The sequence below is a fragment of the Eurosta solidaginis genome, chromosome 5 (assembly GCF_040869045.1).
Source record: "Eurosta solidaginis isolate ZX-2024a chromosome 5, ASM4086904v1, whole genome shotgun sequence".
NCBI classification, from domain to species: domain Eukaryota; kingdom Metazoa; phylum Arthropoda; class Insecta; order Diptera; family Tephritidae; genus Eurosta; species Eurosta solidaginis.
Genome location: NC_090323.1, coordinates 105,085,959 through 105,102,369, shown reverse-complemented (window position 1 = coordinate 105,102,369; position 16,411 = coordinate 105,085,959). Strand labels below are relative to the sequence as shown.

Here is a 16,411-nt window from a genome sequence, read left to right as displayed (position 1 = left end):
GTTGCGTGACCATAAAGTCAAGCAATGCTTATTAAACATAACCATAATTCACAATAAGGGTTACCTGTCAAAACAACACATTCACGATAAGGGCTATCTGTCAAATGAATAGAGGCGAATTAATTCCGCGAATTTAACTTGTACAGACGTAAAATTCAATAGCTCGTAATTTCAACATCATTTTAAGATATATATATATCTCACTATATCATAGCCTTTTAATTTCGGTTTAATAAAAAAGGACTATACAGTGTAATTATAAAGTGTAGCACTTTGTTTTTATTGAAAACGGAATTCTTTCGTGAGTATAAAACAGTATCGTGAGTTCTTGTACAAGCGGCTATCGTGCCTCATATGAAAGGAAGCGTTTCAACAAATTCATGGCGACCATCTCGGCCAAGTAGAAAATGGTTGCACCACAATAGGGTGGTAATAAGCATAGAGAAAGAGGTACAAGGTCCCAAATTGGGTCAGGCCTAAGTTAGGAGAGGTGACCCTACGGGAGAAACCTTGCACAAAATATCTAGGAATCATCCTAGACAGTAAGTTGTCATGGAAGCTCAACGTGGAGGAGTGGGTGAAGAAGGCTTCAACGGCATTTTATGCATGTAAAAGAATGCTGGGGTGTACGTGGGGCTTATCGCCCTCTCTTTCTCATTGGGTTTAAAAAAAAAAATAATCATTGGGTTTTAACGGCGATTATAAGCCCTATTCTATACTATGGAGTCCTTGTTTGGTGGAAAGCCACACAAAAAACAACCTACCTCAAAAAATTAGAGGGGGTATGCAGATTATCAATGCTTAGCATTATGGAATCCCTGAAAACAACCCCGACGGCTGCACTGTATGCCATTCTGCACAATCCAACTGTAGACCCGGTAGCAAAGAACATAGCGTTAACAACTGCAAACAGGCTCGGTGCCTCGGGGCAGCTTGAGCGCCGACCATATGGCCATAGTAGTATAGGGTCATCAATCAAGACGAACAGGCTATCTGTTTCCCTATCTGCGCTTCGAGGGAGATCTTAATCTCACAATACAGGTGGAAGGTTGGCGCAAGGGTGCGCAAATGGCGGACGTGGCGATACATGTGTAAACAGATGGTTCAAACGTAGTGGAAGGAGTAGGGTCTGCGGTATACTGTGCTGATCAGGAAATAAACAGATCTTACAGGCTGCCGGATTACTGTAGCGTTTTCCAAGCGGAAGTAGTAGCCGTAACCAAAGCAGTAGAAACCCTGTAAGATAATGGCTTAAGCTTCAGCCGTGTTAACTTTTATATCGACAGTCAAGCAGCAATTAAGGCAATAATCTCGCATAGCACAGCATCTAAATCCGTAAACGTCCCAATTAGACTGGGCGAGATTAAGCGAGAGCGAGATGTGCACATGATCGACCAAGCCGGAAAATCTTGGGTTCAATCGCGGGTCTGTAAAGTGTCTAAGATTATGTGTAGGTCTTACAACCTTATACTAACAAAGTTGCTTCTATCATTAAAAAGAGAGGACTGTAGACTCATGACGGGTATTCTGACTGGACACTGCCTTCTGGCGTCACATGCTTTTAATTTAGGCTTGGTCAGTGATAGCAGATGTAGGAAGTGCGGGCTGGAGGAGGAAACGATCGAGCACGTTCAGTGCTCGTGCTCTGCGCTTGCCAGGCTAAGAATCCAGCTTTTAGGGGTGATACAGCTGTCAGGTATAATCGAAACAGCTGTCGCCTTGTCCGTCCTGATGTCACGTTGTTTAAATTTTTCCCAAATTATTAAAAAAATTATATTTGTTTAATGGTATGTTCAATTTGTGCTTATTATTAAGAATTCATGAGCTTAACACCGGCTTATAATAATTAAATATTCAATTATTATGTTTTTCTAAGAGAAACTGAAGACGACGTCACGACGAAGGTGCTGGAGGGGGAAAACAGCCCAATGGGGCTGCGAGGTCTACATATGAACCTCCAACACAGTAAAGTGGTGTCGAGCGAACTCCTCCTAACCCTTGAGGAGGGTTCGTTTGACGTGGCGCTGATCCAGGAGCCGTGGCTTTCAACGGGAGGAAAGGGTTCTGGACTTAGCGCGCGCGGGTTTGGCGTTTACTACGCGCAAACGGAAGGACGGGTGCAATCTGTAGTAATGGCAAGGAAACAGCTGCATTCATATGCTGCCTAATTACACCACTGAGGACCTCGTAGTGGTAGCTGTTGAGCAAACGAATAAGCAGGCTTTTATCCTGGCATCCTGCTACATGGCCCATGCTGCGGAGGTTCCACAGATGGAGTGCAAGAGGCTAGTACAGGACGAAGGGCGCAATGGGCGATTGGTCATTGGCGCGGATTCAAATGCGCACCACAATGCGTGGGGAGGAGCAGATACGAATGAGAGAGGCGAATCTCTATTTTGTTACATCCGGCAAACCAATTTGCAGATAGCCAGTAGGGGAAATGTCCCTATATACATTCCTATTGTGAAACAAGCAGTGAGTCGCAATTGCTTTAAAAAAATTAAACAGTTCTTTCCTCTCGCTGATAACAACAATTTAAATGCAACAGGCCGATTTGCCAAGGTTCACCCTCTTAGACGCTCTCAACAAAAGGTTTATGCAATTCGGAGTCTTTAGCCATATTCTCTCTATAGACGAACAGATGATCCCGTACTTTGGCCGTCACTCATGCAAAATTTTCATCAAAGGGAAACCGATTTATTTTGGATTCAACTCATGGTGCTTATGTTCTGAAAGTGGATACTTATTTCCTAGTTCATTGTACGGTGTTGCAGCAACCCCTCACAATCAGAATATCGGCCTATGCGCACAAATTGTCTTAGACTTGCTTTCAAATGTATCTGACCCTGAGTGCTACATTATTTACTTTGTTAATTTTTTTCTCTTGTTGTTGTTGTTGTTGTAGCAATGCTCGCCCCACCTAATAGTCGCGATCAACCACAAATTGTCATCAATATCCTCTAACGGGAGTCCAAGGAAACTTGCCGTTTCAACAGGGGTGGACCATAATGAAAGGGGTGTTAGAGGCGTTGGTTCCATATTACAATTGAAGAAATGGTTGGTGTCATGTGGGGACACATTGCAGGCGGAGCATACATTTTGTATGTCGGGGTTGATTCTGGATAGGTAAGAGTTTAACCTGTTACAGTATCCAGAACGAAGTCGAGCAAGAGTGACACGCGTTTCCCTGGGGAGTATGCGTTCCTCTTCCGGAGTTTTGGATAATTTTCGTTAAGTACTAGATTCACCGGGCAATTCCCGGCATAAAGGTCCGACGCCTGTTTATGGAGTTCACCAAGGACCTGCTTGTGTTTTTCCACTTCATACGGCTGGGTTCTCAGGTGCCGTATTTCCTCAAAATGCTTACGGAGATGACTCCTTAAGCCCCTAGGCGGTGCTGGTTCATCAATCAGATGTCTGTTGGGATGCCCAGGTTTCTGGGTATTCAACAGGAACTGTTTGGTCAGCATGTAATTTCTCTCCCTGATGGGGAGTATTCTCGCCTCATTATGCAGATGGTGTTCTGGGGACATAAGAAGACAGCCCGTGGCGATTCTGAGAGCAGTATTTTGGCAGGCCTGTAGTTTCTTCCAGTGGGTGATTTTTAGGCTTGGCGACCATATGGGTGACGCGTAGCACGTAATCGGCTGGCTAATTGCTTTGTATGTAGTCATGAGCGTTTCTTTATCTTTTCCCCAAGTACTGCCAGCGAGGGATTTGAGGATTTTGTTACGGCTCTGCATTCTCGGAACAATTGCGGCTGCGTGCTCACCAAAATGTAGATCCTGATCAAACGTCACACCCAAGATTTTGGGGTGTAGGACAGTCGGTAGCGTAGTGCCATCGACGTGGATGCTCAAAATGGTCGACATTTGGGACGTCCATGTTGTAAATAAGGTCACGGAAGATTTAGTCGGTGATAATGCCAGGTTTCGCGAGGCGAAAAAACTGGAGAGATCAGGGAGGTAGCCGTTTATTTTATTGCATAGCGCATCGATCTTTGGGCCTGGGCCTGTGGCCATTATTGTGCAGTCATCGGCGTAGAAAACAATAGCGAGCCCTTCCGGTGGTGAAGGTAGCTTAGATATGTAGAAATTAAACAAAAGTGGGGATGGGACACCACCCTGTGGCACCCCTTGTTTAATGCTCCTTGGTTTTGATGTTTCGTTTCTAAATTGCACCGATGCCTGCCGACCACCCAGATAATTTGCGGTCCACCTTTTAAGACATGGGGGAAGGGTCGACCCTTCCAGGTCTTGCAGTAACGAGCCTTGGTTGACCGTATCAAAAGCTTTTGATAGGTCTAGCGCTACGAGTACTGTTCTAGGGGGTATTGATTTAAACCGCAATTTATCTGGGTGCTAATGGCATTTAGCGCGGTGGTAGTGCTATGGAGTTTTCTGAAGCCATGCTGATGAGGGTCTAGCTGCAATTTTGCTTGGAAATAAGGGAGCAAAATGGCTTCAAGCGTCTTTTCCACTGGCGATAGGAGAGATATCGGACGATACGACTCACCTATGTTAGCTGGTTACTCAGGCTTTAGTAGCGGGACCACCTTGACCATTTTCCATTTTTCAGGTATGACAAAGGTGGAAAGAGACAGGTTGAAGACATGCGCTAAATATTTGAAACCCTCTTTCTCTAGGCTTTTAAGCATCGGCATGGCTATGCCGTCTGGGCCCACTGCTTTGGATGGTTTAGCACGACCGATGGCGTCCTCAACCTCTTTGGCGGTGATGGTGATTGGTGACGCGCTGAATTTGTGTTTATGTGCGCGTCTACTGGCTCTCCGTCTATCTTTGTCGACCGTATGATGCATTATATATTGTCGGCAGAAAGCGCTCGCGCATTTTTTCGCGTCCCACAGCACTTTGTCGCCAAAGGCGATGGAAACTTTTCTTTGAGCTTAGTCGGATTCGATAGGCACTTTCCGGTGGACCAAAGTTTACCCACACCGGTAGAGAGGTTACAACCTCTTAGGTGCTCCTCCCATTTCGCCCGCTTGTGTTCATCCACAAGCAATCTGATGCGTTGGTTTATATCCCTTATTTGGGGTCGCCTGGATCAAGCTGTCTTATAAGGTCACGTTCTCTCGCTAAGTTTGCAGCCTCCGCCGGGAAGTGGGGCCGGATTTCGGGAATTCTCCCGGCGGGAATGAAATGTGCCGAGGCGGATTTAATGACTTTACGGAAGGCACGCTCCCCTTGGCGGGCATCAGTCGGGATAGGGAGGGCAGCAAAGCGGCTGTCTGTAAAGGATTTATATTCTTCCCACTTTCCTTTTTTGAAGTTTATGAAAGTGCGTTTTTCAGTGACGATGAAGTCGGCGGTACGCTCAAGCGAAATAAGTATGGGCAGGTGGTCGGATGCCAATGTTACCATCGGCTGCCAGTTGACGCAGTTTACGAGTTCTGCGCTCACGATTGAGATATCTGGCGAGCTGTGACAGCTTCCTACCGTACGTGTGGGGGCGTCTCCGTTTATTGTGCAGAACGTCGTTTCTTTTATTTGATCCGCCAACATCTCACCCCTACTGTCCGCCCGCAAGTTTGAATGCCATAGATCATGATGGGCATTGAAATCGCCTAAGATAATGCGATTGTTGCCAGTGAGTAAGGTCCTGATATTAGGGCGGTATCCACTGGGGCAACAGGTGGCAGGAGGGATGTAGATGTTGATGATTTCTAGGTTTGCATCGCCTGACCGGACAGATAGGCCTTGACGTTCTAAGACATTGTCCCTGCGGTCGATGCCAGGATCAAATATATAATATTGCACAGAGTGGTGTATGATAAACGCGAGACCGCCTCCATATCCGCTCTCGCGGTCTTTCCTGTGGACATTATACCCAGAGCAGGTCTGCAATGCAGATCTTGCTGTGAGTTTAGTCTCTTGAATCGCAGCAATGCGGATGTTGTGCCGCTTCATGAAATCGACTATCTCCGTCTCCCCGGGAGACGGGGGCAGGGGCTGATGCTCAGCATTGCTACCAACTCTACTACGAAGGTAGTAGTTATGAGTGGTATCAGCTGTTTGAGTTGTTGGCGCCGTGGGGCGCGAGCAGCAGCGGGTACTTGTTGTGGCTTGCTGAGCAGCGGGGCTGCTGGGAGGTAGTGGGGGGCGCTTAGGCGTAGACTACGGGACGTCCTTGGGCGTGAACAGCAAGGAGCCACAAAAGATTTATAAAAGTTACGTGGACGTCGGGTTTTGGGATCAAGCCCAGAACAACCTGTCCGATGCAACCATCCCTTGCACGAGACACACTGAACAGAGTATGACCGTCCTAAAAAGATTCTTTTCCGGCAGATGCAGCAAAACCATTTCTCAGGACCGGGGTCAGGAGACGGACCCGGATTGGATTCGATGCCTTCCCGGAGTAAGAGAATATGGAGCAGTCCTGCTGCAAGGAGCTTCTGGGAGGATGACAATTTGTGGGAGGGACGAAACAAATTAGATTGGGTCACACTGAAATGACAGTCCTTGGTCGGGAAAAATCCCGAGTCGCTCCGGTACATAGAACCGACTGCCTTGGGAAGCGATTTTTTTTTTTTTTTTTCTCTTCATTCCACCTTATGTGCCGATTTTTTGCAACTGGTACTAGTCGCGAAAATAGAATAGGCAAATCTCCGTTGAGGAATTAAAAAAAAGAAATACGCGAAAGCTCCACTGTATGATATCAAAAATCGAAAGGACGAAACCACTTTCACAAATTGAATCTTACTGGTATGCCGACTGATCTCGAAAAATTGCCGACTCTTTTTCATAGGTATAATAATGGATTAAAATTGAATTCACGTGAGTGCGTATTCGAGGGTACTTAAGAATTTTAGCGTATTTGGAAAACTAAAAGGCTTCTTACACGATATGTATATGTCACTTTTTACGTATGAAAAGCAACATACCGTGTGAACGCAAAAAAATTTTCTCTTGTCCAAGTCAGGAAACTGCACATACGAAATAGCAACATCTCTATTAAAAAAAAAAACACAAGGAAAGCTAGACGTCGAAAAGCTTCAATCACAACAGACTGCGATTGATTTCGCAACTCGACTCTCACACCTGCTCTCTGAGAGCACAACTCATCCTGAAGGAATACAGGAGCAGTGGGAGCATATCTCCGCAGCATTTCGTACTGCCGCCGAGGAAAAAAATTGGTTACCGGCGGCCACGAAAAAACAACTGGTACGATGAAGAATGCCGCGTTGCAACAAGAGGAGTGTGTGAACGCTATCGTGCGTTGAAAAGGGAAGCGAGACGCCATTTCAGGAAGAAAAAAGCAGAAGCAGAAAGACGTGAGCGCGAGGAGCTTGAGTTGCTAGCCACCAGGAATAACGCCCGAAAATTTAGCAAAAAATACGGAGACAGACGGAAGGTTTTAAGACCGGGGCAAAATCCTGTTGGAACGAAAACTGCGACCTTGTAACTGATGTCCAGAGAGTGCTTAGATTATGGAGGGAACACTTCTCTGCTCTCCCAAATGGAGGCAGCAATTTACCACGCAGAGATGAAGAACCCGATTCCACAATCGATGATGAGGGAATATATGTCCCCCCGGCCGATTATGACGAAGTTAAAATAGCAATAACCAGATTGAAAAACAACAAGGCCGTGGGCGCGGGTGGATTGCCTGCGGAGCTATTCAAGTACGGCGGCGAGGAGTTGGTAAGGCGCATGCAGCAGCTTCTTAGCAAAATATGGGCGGACGAGTGCATGCCCGACGGTTGGAATATAAGTGTTCTTTGCCCAGTCCACAAGAAGGGGGATACTGCAAAGTGCATCAACTATCGTGGAATCAGCCTTCTTAATATCGCATATAAGGTCCTTTCGGGTGTATTGTGCGAAAGATTGAAGCCCACCGTGAACCGGCTGATTGGACCTTATCAGTGCGGCTTCAGACCTGGTAAATCTACCATCGACTAGATTTTCACAATGCCGTAAGTCTTGAAAAAACCCCGTGAAAAGAAAATCGACACACATCACCTCTTCGTCGACTTTAAAGCCACCTTCGACAGCACGAAAAGGAGCTGTCTATATGCCGCTAGGTCTGAATTTGGTTTCCCCGCAAAACTTATACGGCTGTGTAAAATGACGCTGAGCAACACATTCAGCTCAGTCAGAATTGGGAACGACCTCTCCCAGCCGTTAGAAACTAAACGAGGTTTCAGACAGGGTGACCCCCTATCGTGCGATTGCTTTAATTTGATGCTGGAGAAAATTATACTAGCTGCAGAACTTAACCGCACTGGAACAATATACTATAAAAGCGTGCAATTACTGGCATATGCTGATGACATTGATATCATCGGCCTAAACAGCCGCACTGTTATTTCTGCTTACTCCAAACTGGAAAAAGAAGCGGTAAAGATGGTGTGCTATACGGCTTCTGCTAGCTGTACTATAAATCTTACCCCCGATCGCCTTGGTGCTGTTCTGGGAAATTGGAACCGTGGAGGGCGCCGCCTCCATATTGTTGCCATGGTGTGCATTGATTAAGATCACATTACCGCGGCGGCCGTCTACGGTATACTTTAAACAACATACAAATTAATACACCGTAATTATTTTTCGGTAATTTAACTTTAATTTTTATTAAAAGTTTTCTGCGTTTTAAAAATGCGTCTGCACACGATCGTATCCAAAATTATATTCATGGCGGTGAAACATGAAAAATGCCGATGTCACTCTTGCATGTCGTTTTTCATGTTTCACCCCACATATATCTTATTCTCTCTTACATACTATATTACAATGGATTATGCCATAATGTGTTGTGTTGTATTCATTTTATTTGTAACATTCACAATTAAATATCATTGTGAGCAACAATGTTGAGATGTTGCCAGATAATTATTAAAAAGTTAATTTGGGGGATTTTATCCTCACATCACCCTTTTTGGGGAAAAGAAGAATTGACAAAGTGATCAATTTTGTCACATTCTTCTTTGGCCATAACTTATAAAAATTGTTGCGAGCAAACGAATATATATTTATATTAGGGTGTACCTTCCCTTTTTTAATTCGTTGGTTCGGAACCATTTTTATTAATAATTGAAAAAAAGATTTTATACATCGCATAATTAAATTTTAGTTACATTTTTGTAGTTCATTGTAACTTAAATGAAAGGTATCAATTTTGGTTTATGACAAAATATGTTGAATGTTTCTGTTTTTTGTAAATATTTGTGTTTTACATATTCAGTTTAAAGTTTTATGTTTTGTATTACATATTAAATTTTTAATTTATGTGTTACATACAATTTTATAAGAAAGTTTTTTTTTTTGAATGTACAAAATTCGTATTTTCTCTTTTTGCTTTTTGGTTTAACAGTTTTTAGGGCTTCATGGCTGCTAAAGTGCTCGGAAATAAATTTTGGATTTGCTTTTTAATCAAATTTAAGGTTTAGTGAGAGTATTAAAGTAATGTTAATTTACTTTACTAAGGCGGTTTTTATGTACCACTTTTTCTTTGTTTTTGACTTCATCGAAAATAGTTACGTTGGGTTCGTTAATTTTGGTTATGATGAACGGACCTTGATAAATATTTTCGTGTTTATGATGTGGTTCTTTTTGTAAAAGCACTCTATCTCCGATTTTTACAATTAAAGGTCGTGCCGTTTTATCGTACAAATTTTTACTTTGTAATTTATTTTTGTTAATTAGGTTTTGTGCCATTTTGTGTGTTTTCTGCATCCTAAACTTAACTTCTTTGGCATAGTTTTCGACGTTATAGATCGGGTAAATTTTTTCTTTTGTTAATTCAGTAGGCAAAGTTGCCTTTTTTCCAAAAACTAACTCGTAAGGCGAAAATTGATTGTCGAAAACTGTGCTACTCGTAGTGTTGTGTAGGAAGGTAAAATATTTTAAATAAACATCCTAATCAGAAAAATTGTCTTTTAGATATGCACGTAAGTATTCATTAAACACTCTATGATTACGTTCAATCATGCCAACAGTTTCATGATGGTATGCAGTTGAAAAATTATGTTGGATGTTTAAAAGTTTAGTTAATTCTTCAAATAATTCGTTTTTAAATTCAGTACCTAAATCTGATTTTATGGCATTCATTGTGCCGTATGTTAAAATGAATCCTTCAAAAATAGCTGAAGCGATTGTTTTTGCCGATTTGTCTGGTACAGCGACTGTTATCAGATATTTAGTCATGTCGCAAATCATGGTAAGTGCGAACTTGTTACCATATTTGGACTCAGGTAGGGGTCCTATTGTGTCAATTACTAGTATATCAAATGGTTTACAAGGAGTTGGTGTTAAAACAAGTTTTTCTTTTGTTTTAGGTTTAACCTTGTTTAAGAGACAATCCTTACAATTTTTGATATATTTCGATATATCGCGAGTCATGTTCTTCCAATAAAATTTTGTTCGCAATTTTGCGTATAGTCTTTTCATTCCGCAATGTCCACCGGAAATGGGATCATTATGGTAAATGTTCATAAGTTTTAATTTTGTATCTTCGTCTGTCAGTATAATCTCTAATGATTTTAAAATTTTATTTCCAATATTTTTGAAATTCGTAATAGTATAATTTTCGAACATAATATCGTTTTTAGGCCATTCAATCTTCTTAATTTTGCGTTTGCCGGCTTCTGATTCAAGCCTCGAAAGTAATTTCTCTAAAGTCATTATTTCGTTAACAAGCTCAAAACTAAGTAACTCGAGTTTCTTATGTTTAATATGCGCAAAAATTCTTAAATTTGTTGTTTTATTATTTTTATCGCACGTAATTGCATATCTTATTCGTGGGACTTTTTTCGAAAAATTTAATGAAAATTTGTCGTAGACATATAAAGTAAGTTGTTTTTCGTCGGTTTTGTCTGTTTTTCTGTTTAAATGTTTGTCGTTTGCCTTTTTTGTCATGGCTCTTGTCTGTACTGCCAAAATTTGTTTATTAGCTTCTTTAATCTCATCGATTGTTATACGCGATAGTGCATCAGCACAAACGTTTGATTTACCTTTTATATATACAATAGTAAAGTTATATTCAGATAGTTCCAGTCTTATTCTTGAAAGTTTTGAAGATGGGTCTTTCATTTTGAATAAGTATATTAGAGGTCTATGGTCTGATTTTACAATGAAATGGGTACCATACACATATGGTCGAAATTGCTTGATTGCAAAGTAAATAGCTAAAAGCTCTAATTCTATAATAGGTTTTTTCTGTTCGGCTTTATTAAATGCTTTAGAAGCGAAACAAATTGGTAAATCACTACCTTGCTGTTCTTGACTCAGAATAGCGCCACATCCAGTTGTGGAAGCATCAACTGTAATAATGAATTGTTTAGTAAAATCTGGATATTGAAGTAATTTTGGTGAAAATAACGCTGCTTTCAAAGATAAAAATGCTTTTTCGCACTCAACATCCCATACAAATTCAACTCTTTTTCTGCTTAATCGATTTAAAGGCGCTGCCAGAGACGCAAAATTAGGTATGAACCCTCTGTAATAGTTTGCAAACGCGACGAATCGTCGTACCGCGACTTTGTCAGTCGGTTTTGTATATTTTTTAATTGCGTTTATCTTAGAGTCATCTGGCAACAAACCTTTGGCTGAACATTTATGACCTAAAAATGTAACTTCTGGTCGTAAAAAGTTGCATTTATTTGGGTTAAGTTTGAGGTTAAAAGATCTACAAGTATCGAAGACTTTTGAAAGATTTTTAATGTGGTGTGCTTCGCCACACCCTATGACGATAATATCGTCGACGTACAAAAATGCGACATTGGGTGGTATACCCGAAAAAGCTATGGTCATCATTCGTGAGAATGAGTTAGGTGCTATATTTAAACCGAATGGAAGCACTTTCCATCTAAATTCGCCACGATCAGTGCTGAATGACGTAATGTCACGAGAGTCAGGATGCAAGGGGATTTGATGAAATCCTGAAAAAAGATCTAATGTGGAAAAATATTTTGCTCTACCGAGATTGTCTAAAATATCGTCAACTCTAGCTAGTGGAAATTTATCAGCAATGAGTTTTTTGTTTACTGCGCGAAAATCTACGCACATACGATATGCTTTTTGACCATTTGTATCTTTCTTTGGGACTACAATCAAAGGACTATTGTAATTCGAATAACTAGGTTCAATCAAATCGTTGTCTAGTAATTTATTTACTTGGCGATTTATTTCTTCGCGTTGAGAGTATGGCAATCTATAGTTTTTAACATATACCGGATCGTTGTCTGTCAATCTTAGTTTTTGCTCGTAAAAGTTATTTAAAGTCATTTTGTCCGTGTCAAGAGCGAAAATGTCGGCATAATCTATGCAAAGGTCAATTAATTTACTATGAGCATGTTGAGGTATTTGATTTTTTAAAATCGAAGTTAGTTTTTTCGTACGTTTGTCTTCTTTTTCTGTCTTGTTAATTGTATAATATTGTAGTTTGAAAGTTTTTCTGTCTGAATACTTTTTCTTTTGACATACTTTATATCATCCGTGGTATTTATAACTTTAATAATTGGGTTACTGGAATTAACAATGCACCTAGCTGTGAAAACACCTTTTTCGATTTCCTGCGAGTCCACGAAAAGTGGCTCGGGTGAATTTCCTAAATCAAAAAGTCTGAATATTTCGCATCTTGGTGGAATGATACAACTGTCGCTTTCTGTTCCGTGTAGGATTGGTATCGCGACTTTTTCATTACCTACCCAAAAGGAAATACTATTTATTTCATAATTAATAATGCATTTGTTAATTTTCAGAAAATCTTTACCCAGTATGCCATCGGATGGAATATTAAAGTCTTCATTTACTACGTGTAAAGTATGTTTAATAGAAAAGTTTGAAAAATTTAAATTTGCGGTAATTTTACCTAAAGTAGAAACTGAATTAGAAGTGACACCGGTAATGTTAATAATGTCGTTCGTATTTAAGGGAATATTTCTGTCTAGACATGATATTTTTATTAAGGAAATGTCGGCTTGAGTGTCTACTAGGAAAGAACAAAATTTTTGTGACTCGTTTAGTTGTAATTCTATAAAATCAGAGTAATTTAAATTTAAACAATAGATGGCTATTGGTGAGGGAAGTTCGCTTACTCGCTTAATTCGTCCTCCCTCAGTTTTCGCTCCTGAGGGGCACTGGCGTTTAAAGCGCGAACGTTTGCGTTTCGACCTCTACCATTGGCTGATCTCGAATTGTTGTTTCTATTGTTACTATTGTTTGGATTAGAGTTGGTATTTGGACGCGCATTATTATTGTGATTATTTTGATATCTATTTCCGTGATAATTCCTGTATCTTTGATTATTATTACTGTTATAATTACTGTTGTGTGAAAATGAACTGTTATTATTTCTATAACCAGTATAGCCGCGGTTTGGGTAAAAACCTCGATAACTACCACGTGAATTTCTAAATGTACTGTTACCACGTGATCGAAAAGCTAAAACCTGACGCTCAGTTACTTCGTTGTTTTGTTCTACAATTAATTTTGCTACTACGTCTTTCGGATCAGTAAATGCCGTTGAGGCTAAAATGGTTTTTACTAAATTGGATTTTGCATTTAGACGACACACGTTAACAGTTTGTTCGACTGCCATTTCATGAGCTTTCGTTTGAGTGATCCCTTCAATAATAAGAGACCGCTCAAGTGAATCAGCTAAATCTTCAACTTTTTTGGCAAAATCTGTATAATTGTTACCGCTAACGTGCAACGCTGCAATTCTCCCTGCTACAACTTTCGAGTTGTCTGGTTTGATCCTATTACGTAGAGCTGTTTTAATTTCGTTGACTGAAGCTACTTGTGTTGGTATTGCTTCACGAGCTTTACCCTCTAATTTTGATTTCAAGAACGCTATAAAAGTATTGGTTAAATCTGCAGTAGCGAATTGTTCGAGTAATTCAATTTTGTCTATAAAAGAATCAAGTGCTAGTGGATCACCACTGTAGTTTTCTCTAATAGAATTAGCACATGTGTTAATAAAAATTCTCTTTTCCTCTGGAGTTGCCATGATTTGATCGTTAAGATCTGGAGCTGAATTAGCAGAAGATGAGGCCACGTTTGCACTAATTGGATCGTTAAGATCTGGGTTTTCGTTAGAAGAAGGATTAACCAAGTTTGCACTATTTGGGTCGTTAGGATTTTGTTTTAAAGTAGAAGAAGTTAAAATTTCACTATTTGAATCGTTAAGATTTGAAGCTAAATTAGAAGTTGAGTTTTTAATGGAAGAATTTTCGAAGCCTGGAAAATCTGTTGATAAAGAAAATCTATTTTCGTGGTTTGTGACTTTTTCGGTCGAAGATGAAGCTAAACTTTCGTAGCTTGAGCCTGATTTGTCTGAATCGGATTCTGAATCTGAAGTTTTTTTCACTTGTCTACCACTTCTAAGGTTGTACATATGAAATTACTTAAGCACTTGCTTGAATGTTGAATTTATATTCGAAGTTAAATTGTTGAGGAAAAAGAGCGAAGAAAAAAAATTAAGGAAATATTTAACAATTTAGTAGAGGAATTAATTGAAACTGCAGTGAATTTTTATGAAAGATCTATGAAAGTAATTGATTTTAAAATGGCTCAAAATCATGTATATGAATAGGTAAAAATCTTAAAATGTACTCTCGGACGCACCGCTTTATTCAAAAAAATCTCAATTTGGTTTTTCTCGGAACCACCGCATGTAATAAAAATTGAATTGGTTTTTCACGGAACCACCGCATGTAATAAAAATTGAATTGGTTTTTCACGGAACCACCCCATGTAATAAAAAAATTTGGTTTTTAACGGAACCACCGCAATTGGAAAACGGAGACACCAAATTTAATATGAAATTTTAATTTTTAATATACATACATATATAATTTTAAAGAAAAGTACCCGTAGGCAAAAGAAATGTTTGATACATATATGTATACTTATTTTTGTCACTGCTGCTGCTGCGCTGGCAGACCTGAATCGCTGCTGGTGTTGTTGCTGCTGGTGTTGTTGTTGCTACTCGTGTGTGTCTTCGTGTGTTAAAGTTGGTGGTGGTGGAGAATTTCGTATGTTGTTGGGTGCCGTTACCTTCGCCGTTATGCGTGGCGTGGTGCGAGTGCCGTTATGAAAATTTATGAAATTGTGTGTTGAATTTTCATTATTAAATTGTATCTTAATTTTGTTGAATTTTTCTTTGTTAAATTTTGATCAGTGGAATCGTTTTTGCGGTTAATTAATTTAATGTAGAAAATTTGTATTGTCGTTTTTAAATATGATTTGTAAAATTGAATCGTAGAATTGTTTAAATTTGTATTAGAAGAACATATTTTAGGTTTGCTGTATTTTATTTTAAGAAATTATATCGTAGTTTAGTAGAATTTAGATAGAAAATTATGTAGGAAATTATATCGTACTTTAGTAGAATTTTATTTTAGAAAATTGCATATTGAGGTTTTATTGAGTTTTAATTAGGAAATTGCACGGTAGTTTATTAAAAATGTATTTAGAAAATTATGTGTTACAAATTAGTTGAATTCCATTTAGAAAAATATATCGTAGATTAGTGAAATTTTATTTTAGAAAATTTTAGGTTGAATTTTAATTAGAAAATTGTGTTGTAGTTTATTGAAAATTTATTTAGAAGAAATTTAGTTAAATTTGTTTAGAAAATTAAGCCGTAGGTTAGAATTTTAATTAGCAATTTAAGTATTGAAATTTATTAGAAAATGGAATTTTTAATTTTGCACGTTTATCGCACCACACACACAGAAGGCTGTCCACTTGAAAAAAATTTCTCACTCACCACTTACTAGACGTCCGGTTCGTTCCGATGCAAAATAAAATGAACGAGGTTCCAGCCTCACGGTCGCCATGTGCTATACGGCTTCTGCTAGCCGTACTATAAATCTTACCCCGATCGCCTTGGTGCTGTTCTGGGAAATTGGAACCGTGGAGGGCGCCGCCTCCATATTGTTTGCCATGGTGTGCATTGATTAAGATCACACTACCGCGGCGGCCGTCTACGGTATACTTTAAACAACATACAAATTAATACACCGTAATTATTTTTCGGTAATTTAACTTTAATTTTTATTAAAAGTTTTCTGCGTTTTAAAAATGCGTCTGCACACGATCGTATCCAAAATTATATTCACGGCGGTGAAACATGAAAAATGCCGATGTCACTCTTGCATGTCGTTTTTCATGTTTCACCCCACATATATCTTATTCTCTCTTACATACTATATTACAATGGGTTATGCCATAATGTGTTGTGTTGTATTCATTTTATTTGTAACATTCACAATTAAATATCATTGTGAGCAACAATGTTGAGATGTTGCCAGATAATTATTAAAAAGTTAATTTGGGGGATTTTATCCTCACAATGGGCTTGATGGTGAATGAGGACAAAACGAAGTACCTGCTGTCATCGAGCAAAGAGTCAGCGCATACGCACCTTGGCAACCACGCTACTGTTGGCA

At 39.7% G+C, this 16,411-nt stretch overlaps 1 long non-coding RNA gene across 2 annotated transcripts in view; it reads right to left on the bottom strand.

Annotated features, from left to right (window-relative positions):
• The window catches only part of LOC137252907 (uncharacterized), a 124,006-nt gene extending 115,298 nt beyond the window's left edge, over positions 1-8,708 (bottom strand). For both annotated transcript variants that reach the window (XR_010953681.1, XR_010953682.1), the window contains exon 1: positions 8,408-8,708. This is a non-coding gene — a long non-coding RNA (uncharacterized lncRNA). The remainder of the gene's footprint in view (positions 1-8,407) is intronic.
• Positions 8,709-16,411: the final 7,703 nt, after the last annotated feature.